The sequence below is a fragment of the Sorex fumeus genome, unplaced genomic scaffold, assembly GCF_029834395.1.
Source record: "Sorex fumeus unplaced genomic scaffold, SorFum_2.1 ptg000043l, whole genome shotgun sequence".
Classification (NCBI taxonomy): Eukaryota; Metazoa; Chordata; class Mammalia; order Eulipotyphla; family Soricidae; genus Sorex; species Sorex fumeus.
In genome coordinates, this window is record NW_026606100.1 from 37,846,965 (window position 1) to 37,861,382 (window position 14,418).

Genomic DNA, 14,418 nt, shown 5'->3' on the forward strand with positions numbered 1-14,418 from the left:
CAAATATATAGTTAAGGAGATCTGAGGATTTACTGTTGAATATGAAAACAAATGATTATAAAAAAAAAGTAAAGGGAAGAGGAATCATTTGATTTTGACACGTTAACTTCTAGCTGGGAGAAAAGGTTTCACCTAGAATGTCAATCACATGTCATACCAATAAGATTTGCAAGCTGCCTAGTACAAGGGAGTTCTGCTCCTCTGGACAGCTACCAAGATCCACCTCTGGGGCATACGTGATGCCTGAGATTGAACCCAGGTGGGCTCCATGCTTGCCAAACGCCCTATCCACACAACAACTTCTTCAACCTCAAAAGAGGGAAATATGACTTGCTATTGCTTTAATTTTTGTCTGTGATTCAGGGCCACAGCTGACTTTGGTCAGGGGTTCAGCCTGGCGAGGTTAGGGAAACCATAGAGGGTGCCAGGAATCATTGCTGGCACACCCAGGTTGGCTTCTTGCAGTTATATCAACTCTTCTTCAATTGGAAAACATCATTAAAGATTAATGCCTACCTTAGGATCTTACCAAACACATATCCTTAATATGAAGCTACAGCTTCCCCCTATAAAAAGTTAATTTATTTCCATTGTATTTTTCTGGGAATATCTATTTACTTGACTCTGCTTCTTTGTTTCGTGGCAGACATATGAATTTCTCCAGGAGTACTGACCTTCTGCCCTACTCTATCATTTGAAGTTAGTGTCCATATGGACCTGTCTACCTATTCTAGAACTCAAATTATTTTTCCTGCACTATGTGTGTCTCCTCAAATTATTAACAACTTCTCTGATTTAAACAAGTATAGCTTGAATAAACACATCCATATCTTCTGAGGCATGCACACGCTCTCTGGATTCCCTTATCTGGTACTCAAAAAATTGTTGATAATATGGTTTTTATTTTGTTTTTGTGGGTTTTGAGTCTCATCAGACAGTACTCAGGGCTTACTCTTTACACGGGGAATGACTTGGTGGGCTTCAAAAATCATATGAGGATTTGTGGATTGAACCTAGGACAGGTGCATGCAAGACAAGATCCCTGCCTGCTTTACTCTCACACCAGTTACAACGAACAATTTTTTTTTTTGTATAAACATTTTGCTCGAGCGGGCCCAGTAACGTCTCCATTGGAGACTTTGTTGTTACTGTGTCTGGCATATCGAATATGTCACGGGGAGCTTGCCAGGCTCTGCCGTGCGGGCGAGATACTCTCGGTAGCTTGCCGGGCTCTCCGAGAAGGGCGGAGGAATCAAACTCAGGTCAGCCATGTTGGCTGCTTGCAAGGCAAATGTCCTACCACTTGCTATCGCTCCTACACTCCTATCCTCTGTTTATTTCCCACCACCATTGTTTCAGTGCCTCCCCATCCTATTCCTAATTGTCCTTCCTATGGTAAATTTCCTACTGAAGATCATTCTCATTTTCTGTGGTCTTTGGGATTCACTTTTCTGTTACTTTACATGAGAGATAATTCTATGTCAATCTTTCTCTTTCAACATAACTGAGCATAATATTCTCTAGATCCATCTGCAGAGTAGCAAATTGCATGATTTCATCTTTTCTCACAGATGAAAAGTACTGCATTGTGTATAAGTACCATATACATTAGTTTTTTATCTAGTCATTTGTACTTAAATTTTGGGCTGTTTCCAAGTTTGGACTACTGTGAATAATTCTGCAATGAGCATAGGAGTTCAAATATCTTTCCTGAATGAAAGTTTTTGACCCATAGTTGAATTCCAAGGGGTGGCATTGCTGAGTTATAAGGAAGCTTGACTGTGTACCCTATATTCATAATAGAAGACATCACTATACTTGTCTTTTCTAGATGGAAGAGGAGAGTTTACAGAAGGTAGATGACTGACATATGGTCACATATCTGCTAGGCAGCAAATGACACCTGGAACCAGATAACCTCACTTACATTTCAAGTTTATCATGTTCAGTCTCAATCTCTTCAGAATCTGAACATTATGTGCCCAATAAGATTTGAACAAAGCCACTTCAGAAAATTTAATCTATAACTAAGAAAATGGGTTTAAAAAAAGAATAATTGTCTTTGCAATCTGATCTAGTAAGCAAATAGTTCTTTACCACATCCTTCATCATGGGATAGAGAATTATAATATGAAGACAAAAGCTGATGCTATTTAAACTTGAGTCTTAACCACCTTGACCTTAACCAAATGCTTTTACAATTTCTGTAAATGTCTTACCCTTTAATAATTAATTACACAGACCTCATAAACTGTATAAGCCTGACTCCACATTAATAAGTTGCTTTACTACCCTTCATATAATTTTACTGATTCCTACAAACTTGCTTTAAAATAGTAATGTTCTCCCTGAGGAAGCAGAGTGAGTTCTGAGATTTCGCTTCCACCTTATCTTCCATTGGCAGGGGGAACACCAGCATGCCCCAAATTGCATAATGAGATTGCATTAGCCACACCAACTTTTTCGCAAAAATATGAAAAAATTTTCCTAGGAGAACAAAGACCCTTTTGAAGATAAACTGAATTTAAATGTAAACTGCACTGGATGAACACTGTAATAGAAATGAACTCAGCCAGCCTCTTACATATACTTGTAGATTTCCACGGATAATTTTCAAGTTGAAAGAGTCTATCTTTAAAACTGCACAGCTGGCACTTATACCTTCTTCAAGGGACACTAAAATAGGACCCCTTGGAGGACAGTATGGACTAGACCTCCTGATTAGATGGAAAGGAAGGAAGAATGCGTGGGGTGGAGAACATGAGTTAAGATTGCTTTATCAACACTGCAACATCCATAGCCCTTATCATTGTATCCCAAAGCACATACTCTTTTTTTCATACAAGTTATGCATGAGCATCTTTTCATACAGTTTTGCTGGTCTTGGTGTTGGGCCACATCTAGTAGTGCTTGGTATCTCCTCCTGGTTCTGTGCTTAAGGATCACTCCCCAGGGCTTTTGAAGGCCTATATAGGGCAGTTGATCTAACCTGGGTCTCCTGTGTGCAAAGCATGTGATCAGTCCTTTGAACTCTCGCTGACCCCAACTGTAACATTTTCAGCTGAAATTCTATTCACCCATTCAACAACTAAATAATCTTTAGCACATAAATAGTTAAATTCAACTCTTCAGTAAGTTCGCCCTGAGCCATGGTGTGAACTTAACATGAAAATTCATAGCGATAGCTTTGGAAAATCTGTAAGCACTGCAAATCAGTCAAAAATTTTGTTTTATCTGCTTTGCATCACACCTGTTCCTTTTCTCTGTCTCTCATAGGTTTTCATAACAAAACCCATTTCCAACCCCAAATCCTGTTACGGAAGAAAACTGTCAAGAGGCTATATATGAGAGGACATTAGGCAATTTAAGAAAAGTCATTCACTCTTGCTTTTTATTTATTCAAACTTGGATAAAATGAATTTCTGAATTCACAAGGGTATTGGAAGTCACAAGAATGAGTAACAGGCTGACAAATAAAATAAAAGAACAAATCTTTACAATGGTTCTTATAAGCCTGATTTATTTAACATGAAAAACACCCTGCTGGGAATAAATGTTTATGTCAAACAGTCATTTGTGAGACAAGAAACAAATCTGAGGTTATCTGAGGTTACTGGGGATTTACAGCAGTATTTATTATTTGTTTGTTTTTCCTTACCTTTTAGTATTGAGCAACAGAATCAATGAAGTCCACCTCAATGAAGAGCCTCGGAGATTGGCCAGAGAACCAGAATTGAACCTAATTAATTCAACTATTATTACTCTCCTAGAGTTCAAAGAATCAGCCAACTTATCTCTCCAACCAGATGGTAAGCTCGAAGAAAAGAGTAATAAGGTACTTTTTTATATCTCTATAAATATATGCCTAGATCAATCAAGGACTCAAAGAACTGTAGAATCTACTTAAGAAAAATAGAACTGAGCCAGTTTGTCAGGGGAACTGAGAATGAGGAATCCTGAATTACAAATAAGTACTCATAATTTTCCACTGTCCCAGGTGAGATTTAGGTTAACCTCCCTCCTTCCCTCCCTCCCTCCCTCCCTCCCTCCCTCCCTCCCTCCCTTCCTTCCTTCCTTCCTTCCTTCCTTCCTTCCTTCCTTCCTTCCTTCCTTCCTTCCACATTCCTTCTCCCTCCTTCTCTTCTTTTCTTTCTTCATTTCTTTGCTTTGGGTCATCCCCAGGTGATGCTCAGGGCTTCCTTACTCCTGGCTCTTAGTTTAGAGTTCTGAGGACCTTATGTGGTGCAGGGCCTCAAACCCTGCACAAACAAGTTCAGAGCAAGCTCTCTACCCATTGTAGTATCTTTTCTGTATTACTTTTCATGTAATCATATATTATTCAACTTTTTCAAAGTACTTTCAAAAGTGATTCTCAGTTCTCATCCCATATCCAGACAAAATCATTAGCATCTGTGGGTAGACTGCAAAAGACAAAAGCAAGTAATAAAACAAATGAAAAATAGATGTGAAGCAAATATGCTAAGGGCAACACTTAAACATATTGTTCTTGAAGTTTCTTTGTCTGTGACACATTATTTCTTCCCAATTCTCCTAAACTTTGCAACCATGCAAATAAGTCTGTAGGTAAAACTTAGGAGATCAGCAGCCCCATCTGAAGTGTAAAATTGGAACTGACAGTGAACCAGAATGGAATGCAAAATATCTGCAAGTATCGGGATTAACATAATTACATTTAGGTTCTTCTTACCAATTCTTTTGGCCTCAGAATTCTGGGAGTTGCTATGCAAATTAATGCAAAGTTCCCTCCACTTCACAGACAAAGAGACTCAGAATCCGCAGACTATCCTCTTATCCTAGGGGATCTTACAATGATTAAAAGATTCTGACAGAAATTAAAAGTTCCACATATTTTCCTGAAAACAACTGTATAGTGAACGGAACCCTTTGAGATTTTAAACAACAGTGAGAAAAATTGTCACCAAGTCGAACTTCCTTCCCAGAGAATAATATCAAGGAGAAAGACAAGGTGTTAGTAAAAGGATAAGCCCACTGTGTATAACCTCTGAGCTCCACAGAATATAAGACATCTTAAGCCCAACTCAAGGAATTCTAAATGTCTGAAGTGTCTAATATAGTTTGAGTTTTCCATAGTTTGGCTATGCATGAATCTACTACTTCCAAGGAATAAGCTTATGTGCCACAAAATAGAAACTGCACACTGAGTGTCACTGAATTTTAAAATGGGTTATTAGTCAAAATATCCAGCTTTTTATTGACTTATTATATGCTAGATATTATAGCAAACACTTACTGTTTGTCTCATTTAATCTTCATAACAACACTATACACAATACTATTTTTACCCCACTTTATAGTCCAAAGACTTGAACTTGAGTAACACTAAAGAATCTGTGCAGAATAATAATGTTATTTAGAAGCAGTTTCAACACAGGCTATCATAATTCCTAAGTCTATGCATTTACATACTGACCCATAAAGCTACACTTTGCTGATAATAGCTTAACACAAATATGTCTGTCTTATTGCTCCATGATATAGAGGACTTAAATTAGTGATTAGATATTAAAAGAGTCTCCTTTCCTCTCAGATAGTAATCAAAGAAAGATAATAATGAAGAAATATGTTTTATACTGATACAGAGCACTACCAAAAAATGTAGGCGATTTTAATTATATGTGATTTCAAATTCCCTGACCCACCCGAAGATACCTGAGATAGTTAACTCAGATTCTATGTTGTTTCTTGAGGGCCCCAACCTATTCTTTCAATTTTCCTTAAGTTATGTAATAAATAAATTACAATAAGTTTATCATATATCTATGAAGATGAAAATCACAGGTTTAAAAGTGAATTAACTTTTAACACAACTGTTCCTTATTTCCATTTTAAAAATTAGTTCACAGAAAAGAGTTCTATTCAGAAAATACACTAAAAGTGTCCATCAAACAATATGATATATGTACTTGTCTTGTGTTTTGAGTTGTTTGAATGGAACATAATAAAACCAACCTTTTACGTTCTTTACAGAATACAGAAACATTTAAAAACTGTTAAATACTCATCACAGCTTTGAAAAATAAAAATTATAAATGAACATGTAGTATTTTAATATATATGTAATTATATTTGATATATTTATGCATGCGGACTACACACTTATATACATGGCTTGATTGTATATTATGCCATTCAAACTTATGAATAATGTTATAAACATACAAATGGCCAATAGCAGAAAAATGTCACCACACCTCTTATCTAGGGTATTTAAATTATAAGATTATGTAACAGAAAAAAAGAAGATACATAAAATAATGAAAAGACCATATATACTGTAATTAGGTTGATTTACTGGCATCTTTATGTTATATATTTTCAATGCTATTTGAAATATTATGAGCTATAAATCCTCTTTTACTTATGAAGTTTGGATTTTTGTTTGTTATTAACATGACAGTAGAGATGAAGAACAAAATTATAGAAACAGCAGCCTAACCCATGCTAATTTATCACATTACCATGACAATGCAGGAGGAATTGACTTGAAATTTAAGGTTCTAATGGGCTTTCCAAAGCTCAGTTACAATTAAGTAAATGATATTTGATTACAGCTGATGTATCAATTTTTAACAAATGAGGTTATATTTGAACAAAAACAATAAGTCTTATAGTACCTAGAATCTAATAGAATGAGAGGTTAGCATAAAAGTGAAAACAATGTTTTAAATAAAAAAATACGTATTAGTAGGGGCTGCTCAAGATTGGGCTGGAGCGATAGCACAGCGGTAGGGCGTTTGCCTTGCACGCAGCCAACATGGCCGACCCGAGTTCGATTCCTCCGGCCCTCTCGGAGAGCCCGGCAAGCTACCGAGAGTATCTCACCCACACGGCAGAGCCTGGCAAGCCACCCGTGATGTATTCGATATGCCAAACACAGTAACAACAAAATCTCCAATGGAGACGTTACTGGGCCCGCTCGAGCAAATTGATGAACAACGGGAGGGCCTTTACTTTACTTTACTAGTAGGGGCTGGAGCGATAGCACAGCGGGTAAGGCGTTTGCCTTGCATGCGGCCAACCCGGGTTCGATTCTCAGCATCCCATATGGTCCCCTGAGCACCACCAGGAATAACTCCTGAGTGCAGAACCAGGAGTAACCCCTGTGCATCGCTGGGTGTGACCCAAAAAGCAAAAAATAAATACTTATTAGTGAGAGAAAAAGTCAGTCATTTTACAGATATCATGAAATATTCCAATAGGAAGTATTATGTGAAAGACAAATATCAAAAAGCATATTCATATAAATTCTTAGTCAGAAAATCAAAACTTATATTTTATTAAATAGAATGTTACAAATTACAGACTAGTTTTTCCATTTTAATGTGGATAAAAAAAACAAGAGGAAAAGTTCAGAGACTGTTTTAAATTAAAATGCTTTTGTATATAAATAAATGGTAAATCAGAACATGTCATTTTATCAGTCCTATGATCCAAATAATAACTAATATACAATTATATGTATATACATTTATATATTACATATAAATGTTTTCTTTGTTATATGGTAATAATGTATTTCAAGGTTCTATGTATTATTATTAATAATCATAGAGAAAGAAAACATTTTTATGACTACAGATAATTCTACATGACTTACAATCAGTAAGTTGCCAGTTCAAGTATTTGTAGGAGAATGAGCAGCTCTCTGATGGATGTAATCAGCCCATGGGAGCAATAGAGCATGTGAGCCCAGTAAATCCAGATGCCAGTGAATCTGAGAGTCAGGCTTTCTTCTACAATTCTCATACTACCTAAACCTGGGCTGTAACCACAGAAATACACTATTCTCATATTTCTGGTGACTTAAAGAAATAATTTTCGTCAATCTCTTTATCCCAACTACTTGTAAAATTAAAACAATAGCTTTGAAGACCCCAGTGTATATATTTAAAGCTGATTTAAAGTAGACTATTGTGTATTTAATAAACTGATAAGAACAGATACTACACTTGATCTTAGCCAAAAGGCACAGTGGGTAGTGTGTTTGCCTTGCATGCGGCCGACATGGCCAACCCGAGTTCGATTCCTATACCCCTCTGGGAGAGCCGAGCAAGCTACTGAGAGTATTTCACCCGCACAGGAAAGCCTGGAAAGCTACCCGTGACATATTTGATATGCCAAACACAGTAATAAGTCTCACAATATTACTGGGCCTGCTCGAGCAAATCGGTGAACAACGGCAGGACAGTGACAGTGACAGTGATTGTGTATTTACAAAAGGCAGCGGCACTTTATATCTCTCTCACCGCCCCTGTTCGGTGGCCTCTGCTTCCGACAGCAATAGGTAGGCGAAGGAAGGAATGAGGTCCAGGCTGGTCGTTATCAATTGCAGTTTATTCCAATCTCCTCTCCATTCTCCTCTGATTCCCCTTCTGCTTCTCTCTCTGGATCCCCTTAATTCTCCTTCTCACTCTCCCAGCCCACTCTTACAGTCTAGTTAAATTCCAAATCATGAGAGGGTGGAGCTTACACATAGATGTGGTCATACAATCAACAGAGGTAAAGCTCTTCTTCCCTCAGGGGAGGCTTCTTCTAGGACAGATTCTCATTCAGCAGGATGACCCATCCAAGAGGGTGTCTCTTTCTCCTCTCCTTGTCTCTTTCTCCTCTCCTTGTCCAACAAACATATAAACATTCATAATATTAATCATTTTTTATGGACATGCATTAAGTAAGAGATGCATTAAGCTTATAGAATTGCTCTCCTGGGGCCATCTCCATCTCATACTACAGTGCTAAGGCCAGGTTAGTCTTTCCTATCCCTCATAGAATCCTAATTTTGATGTTACTTTTGGATCATGACAGCATTTGTCCATGACTATGCTCTTGACTTATACTTTAGTATCATAGCTCTTTGGTCTGGCCCATTTTGATTCCAGAGTAGCTCACAGCTTGCCCTGGGTCCATTCAGTCCCTTGTTGGGACCCTGCTTTTGGGGTAGTAAAGGCAACTGAGGCTTAAGTCAAATAAGCAGATGCCCTGGGGTGCAAATTGTTCTGAGACAATTTACTCCCAAGTTACAAAAGCATAATATTAAGTGTCTTCCTTTGTCCACACAAAAAGGACATTGCTTTAAAGTAAACTATTCAAAAGATATAAGGAGAGGAGAAAGGCAATATTAACTTACAGTACAAGTTCAGTGTCCTTAGAAGGATCTGACCTTACAAGTTAACAGAATCTGATTAGGGGGAAAAGCTGATTAACTAGTTAAGGAAGAGAGCACAGAGAAGTTACGGATAAGCACAAAGGAATGGGAATGACTCAGAAGCACTATGATGAATGTAACCCAGTAAACCTAAGCAACTTGTGGCAAGGGAGAAAGGACAAACCAATGTTATCCTACAGACTATTAGAGTATCTCAGGATAACACAAATAATACAGGCACTAGGGCATATAACTAGCATGGTCCTTACCTAGGTTCAATTACTGGCATTTTGTGACCTCCAGAGCGTCACTGAGTATGGACTTGGAGCCCCTACCCATTTGGGACCTAGCACGATTTACAGCTCCTGTTGATCAACTAGACTATAAAACCCAGCTCTCAGAAGAGAACAGAGCAGAGTCTCCTGCCCCAACGCCTGGTTGTCATCGCCAGGCCCCTTGGAGGGGAGCGGGTTGAGTTTCCCTCCCCGCCCCAACCAGGGCTCCAGCAGCCGAAGACCTCCCAGAACCAGTCATCACCATGCTGAGACCACTCTCCACACGCATGACGGTACTGGCAGAGGAACAAAGGCATGCAGATCCCGGGGCTGAGATCTCCAAGCCTGCTTGGATCGGGGATGAGCATCCTCCACCCAGATCCTACAAATTCCAGTAGGCAGGGATCACACCCACCAACTGCCCCCCTGGTGCCATGTAATCCCATCAATGGTCAAGACTCAGAGACTATAAAACCCAGCTCCCGGAACCGCACAGCCGCATTTGCAGCCACATGACATTTTATTATTTCATTCCTACTTTGGACAAACTGGCAGGCTACGGAATGTAACCTGCCCACACGGCAGAGTCTGGCAAACTCTCCGTGGCGTACCCAATATGCCAAATACCAGTAACAATGATTGGTCTCATTCTCCTAACCCTGGAAGAGCCTTGAATATGGCACTTTTTAAAAAATCTCAGGGCTAGGACGAAGGAGACATTACTGGGGCTTGCTCGAGGCAATCGATGAACAACAGGATGGTCGTGATCGTGATCATTGATTAACTATTGCAGAGAGTGACCTTGGCCCTCCTGACTACTACTTGGAGGTCCCTCTTGATCACTTGATCACTTGACTTCTCGTTAATCACTGATTTGCTCAAGCGGGCGCCAGTAATGTCTCCATTTGTCCCTGTCACGTGCTAGTGTAACCCTGTGTTGTCTGTTCTTTCAAGGAACATAAAGAGCCTCAAACCAATTGTTCAGGGTCTTGATGAAGAAGTCTGACCATCTGGTAGGTGGGTGGCCACACAGTCTTTTGACATCCAGTGGAATCCAGCTGGTAACTACTCTAGTCCAGCAGTCATCTCCAAATCTCTTTACTTGTCCAGCCCATCTGATTTTTGATGCCTTGGCAAACGAGACAGCGTCCCTGATTCTTGACTGTTGACATGGAGAGCAAAACTATGGATTCTTTCTCTCATTTGAGTGAAACATGATAACTCCAATCATAGCTCTTTCGACCTCCATTATCTCTACTACCCAGCAGCTGCTATGCTCCAGGACACTCTCCAGACGCTTGGTCTGGGACTCACGCACGACTGAAGCCCCACATAACAAGATCAGCGGAACTCTGAGACCTTGGACTCCAGACTCAACAGATCTGGGGACAGAGATCCTCTGCTTGCTCCCACCAACCACAGGTGAGGAAGAAATTAAAACCAGGAGCCCCACCCTACCCTGCCCTGTCTGCTTCCACCAACCACTGGAGACCCAGGGATTGGATTACGCACAGAAGACCCACCCTATCCCTACTGGTACCAGATAAATACCTCACAGGCACAACTCCACTACCTCCACTACCTCCACTACCTAGCAGCCACCATGCTCTAGGACACTTTCCGGACCGCATGGCCACTTTATAACACATTTAATACCCATCTTCTAGGATTGCCGCACCATATTTGATAGGGTTCAAATAAGGTTTGAAATGGGAACACCTACAAGGGGTGATTAGAGGCTGCCCCAAAAGCTTCTATCCCTCTCGGAAAGCCTGGAAAGCTACTGAGAGTATTCCGCCTGCGCAGCAGAGCCTGGCAAGCTATCCGTTGTGTATTCAATATGCCAAAATCAGTAATTACAATGGGAGGTCCCTCTAAAATGTAAAAGTGTGCAGTTTTGCAGTGATTTTCATAAGGTAAGTTGTCAGTAAATAACAATTTAACCCTGCCTTCTATTGATGCTTGCCTTCTTTATATAATGGAACATGCTGCCTATTTTTATTCGTATCCAGTGATTAACAGACTACAATCAAAGGCAAACGTCTTATAAATAGAATTTGTTGTAATATCTATACTTCTTGATTCATATATTGTCTTGACTACTTTTTGACAACAATGGCAGAGTAAAGTGGTTGAGAGGCAGGCAGCATGGCCGGCAACACCTACGTTGTTTACTATTTGTAATTTTACAGAAAAAGTTTACTGACTTCTGCTTCCTTTATAATAATAGAGGAAGAATACATTTTTATGACTACAGTTAATTCTACATGACTTATAATAAGTAAGATTCTAGTTCAAGTATTTGTAAAAGAATGAGCAACTAGTTATATGCCCTAATGCCTATATTCTTTGTGTTGCCCTGAGAAATTATAGATACCAATATAATTTTATTTTTATAAAGTTGTTCAGAATATTTTATTACATTAACATTCAAACACCAACCCCACCACCATTACACCTTTACCCCACCATCCCGAATTTCAAACCCTGCCCCCAAAGCAGAACCAAAACAATTTATTTTGTACTGTTTGTTATGAGTAATCCACTAAACATGAGACAAAAAAAAATGTTTCTTATAAGAAAGTGTGTCAAGATTGTTGAATTTCACCCAGGAGCCATTAAGTCCTATAAAACATTAATAATGTGTTGTTAAAGGTTGAGTCTTGTGTGCTTATATCTATATCTGTATGTATTTCCCCCTAAGATTTGTTTGCCTTCTACTTTAAACCCCATCAGATGGGGTGTGCTACCGTTGGTATATTGGTGGTGTAAAGTATGAGATATCCAGGTATAAATTGTCTCTTGGGTGAAGCGCATCCAAGCTTGTGGAAAGTGGCCATGAACACAGTGATAGTTGAGTTCTAGATGTTTTTGTTGGCTGAGGCTGGCTTCTTTGGGGTGGGGAGGGCCTCACCTGCCTCCTTCCAGGCTACCTTGAAAGAATGATACCAATATTATTGCTATCAATAATTTCTTATTGTTATTGATTTATAATTTATCTAAGATATGAATCTTTCAGAATATCAAGAATGCTTATATTCTTTTTATTGTGCTGAGAAATTATTGGTATAATTTCTAATTATTTTTGCTTGAAGCTTTGTCTAACATATGTCACTTTCATCATATCCAGAATTGAAAGACAGCATAAAACTTCTTTTTAGCACTTATTATTTTATATCTAGTTCCTAACACAGGATCTAGTATACAATTAGAAAGTAGACTTCATTTTCAGGAAACATTTATCTATTCAATATCTATAAACAATTTTATAACTATGGGCAAAGTGAGAATGAAAAACAAAGAAATCATAATATGTTTTACAATAAAAATAGCAGAAGCAATATGTTTTAAAGTGAACATGAATAAAACATAAAAGTAAATAAACAGACTTCCAATAATCCACAAAAGCAAAGGCTTCTGACATATTCCAATTTAAGCAATGCTTACAACTCTGCAACTTGTTATTTCCAGGAACTTATAATTTATTGTTGTAGCCAGTTCTTTTATTGAGACATCAAATGATAGGGGAGTTGTTCAAAACTTTTTGAAATTCACCTTAAAATATTTTATTCATTTAGAAAAAAATAGGTTCTTATAAATACACTTTTATAAGGCAACTATATTCTTTAAGGAACAGCAGGAAACTAGTGAAATGATACAGTCAAAAGATACAATAGGTTTGAAAGGCTGCTGGAGAGCATCATAGCCTGGTTTTATCTCTGCCTTCTAAAAGGCATGTAGAAAACAACACCTCTCAGAATAGAAATAAAAAATTCCAGCTAAAAGGCTATTGTTAAGTAAAGGTTTATTTGCACTGACATGATCACTTCGAAGCATCAATTTTAGTGTCTACCCATAATTTACTAGACTGTTGAGTAATATGCTATGCCATCTGTCTTAGATATGGCATAGTAAATATGTCATGCCTTTCAATGTTTACTGTGATTCAACAATATGTTTTGGTATACAGGGTGTACAGCTTCATGGGGGTTTAATGCAGCAAAGTAAAAATATTTACTTAATATTTACTTAGTACATACTTGATAAAACTAGGATTGGAATGCATGTCTTGCACATGACTTAATTGGGCTCAATCCTTGGCACTCTATGGTCTAGGGATCAACTCCTGAGCATTACTATGTATGAACCAGGTGGTTTCAAAGCACTTCTGGAATGGCTGTGGTTGCCTGAGAATGGTACTATAGCTTTGAGCCCTAGCATCAACTGAATGACTAAACTGACTTATTGTCATGAGTAGCCCCCTGGCTCCTAAGCATCATTTGGGAGCGACTTACCATTAAAACAATCTTACCTTAATTAATACTTAATTCTTTCATATAAAATATGACAAAGCTCTGCTCAAGACATCAGAATAGTATGGGTCTTTTTTCCTATGATATGTCAGTGCCCGAAAGAAAAAAAAATTATATAAGGTTGCCAGCCACTGGAAGAAAGAAACTTTGTGTTAAATAATAACAAAACACTACTCATTATGGTACACACTTGATCTTAGCCAAAAGGCCGAGAAGCGATAGCACAGTGGTAGGGCGTTTGCCTTGCACGCAGCCAACATGGCCGACCCGAGTTCGATTCCTCCAGCCCTCTCGGAGAGCCCGGCAAGCTACCGAGAGTATCTCGCCTGCACGGCAGAGCTGGCAAGCTCCCTGTGACGTATTCGATATGCCAGACATAGTAACAACAAAGTCTCCAATGGAGACGTTACTGGGCCCGCTCGAGCAAATCGACGAACAACGGGAGGGCCTTTACCTTTTTTACCTTTTACTCATTATGGTAAATCAGTTAATGAATTGTGGAGACCTGGATTTTTATTCAACTAGTTTCATTTAACTTTTATTTTATAATATATTATTTGTTACCACCATTCCAGTTCATTGTCTGTCATTGAGAATGTCTAATTCCTTCAGACGCCTAATTCTTAGGAATCAGAACTAGTTC

General features: G+C 38.6%; 2 pseudogenes; both read right to left on the reverse strand.

Annotated features, from left to right (window-relative positions):
* Nucleotides 1-7,799: 7,799 nt before the first annotated feature.
* On the reverse strand, nucleotides 7,800-8,021 carry LOC130029991 (uncharacterized; annotated as a pseudogene).
* Nucleotides 8,022-13,838: 5,817 nt separating this feature from the next.
* LOC130029992 (uncharacterized) lies at nucleotides 13,839-13,995 on the reverse strand (annotated as a pseudogene).
* Nucleotides 13,996-14,418: the final 423 nt, after the last annotated feature.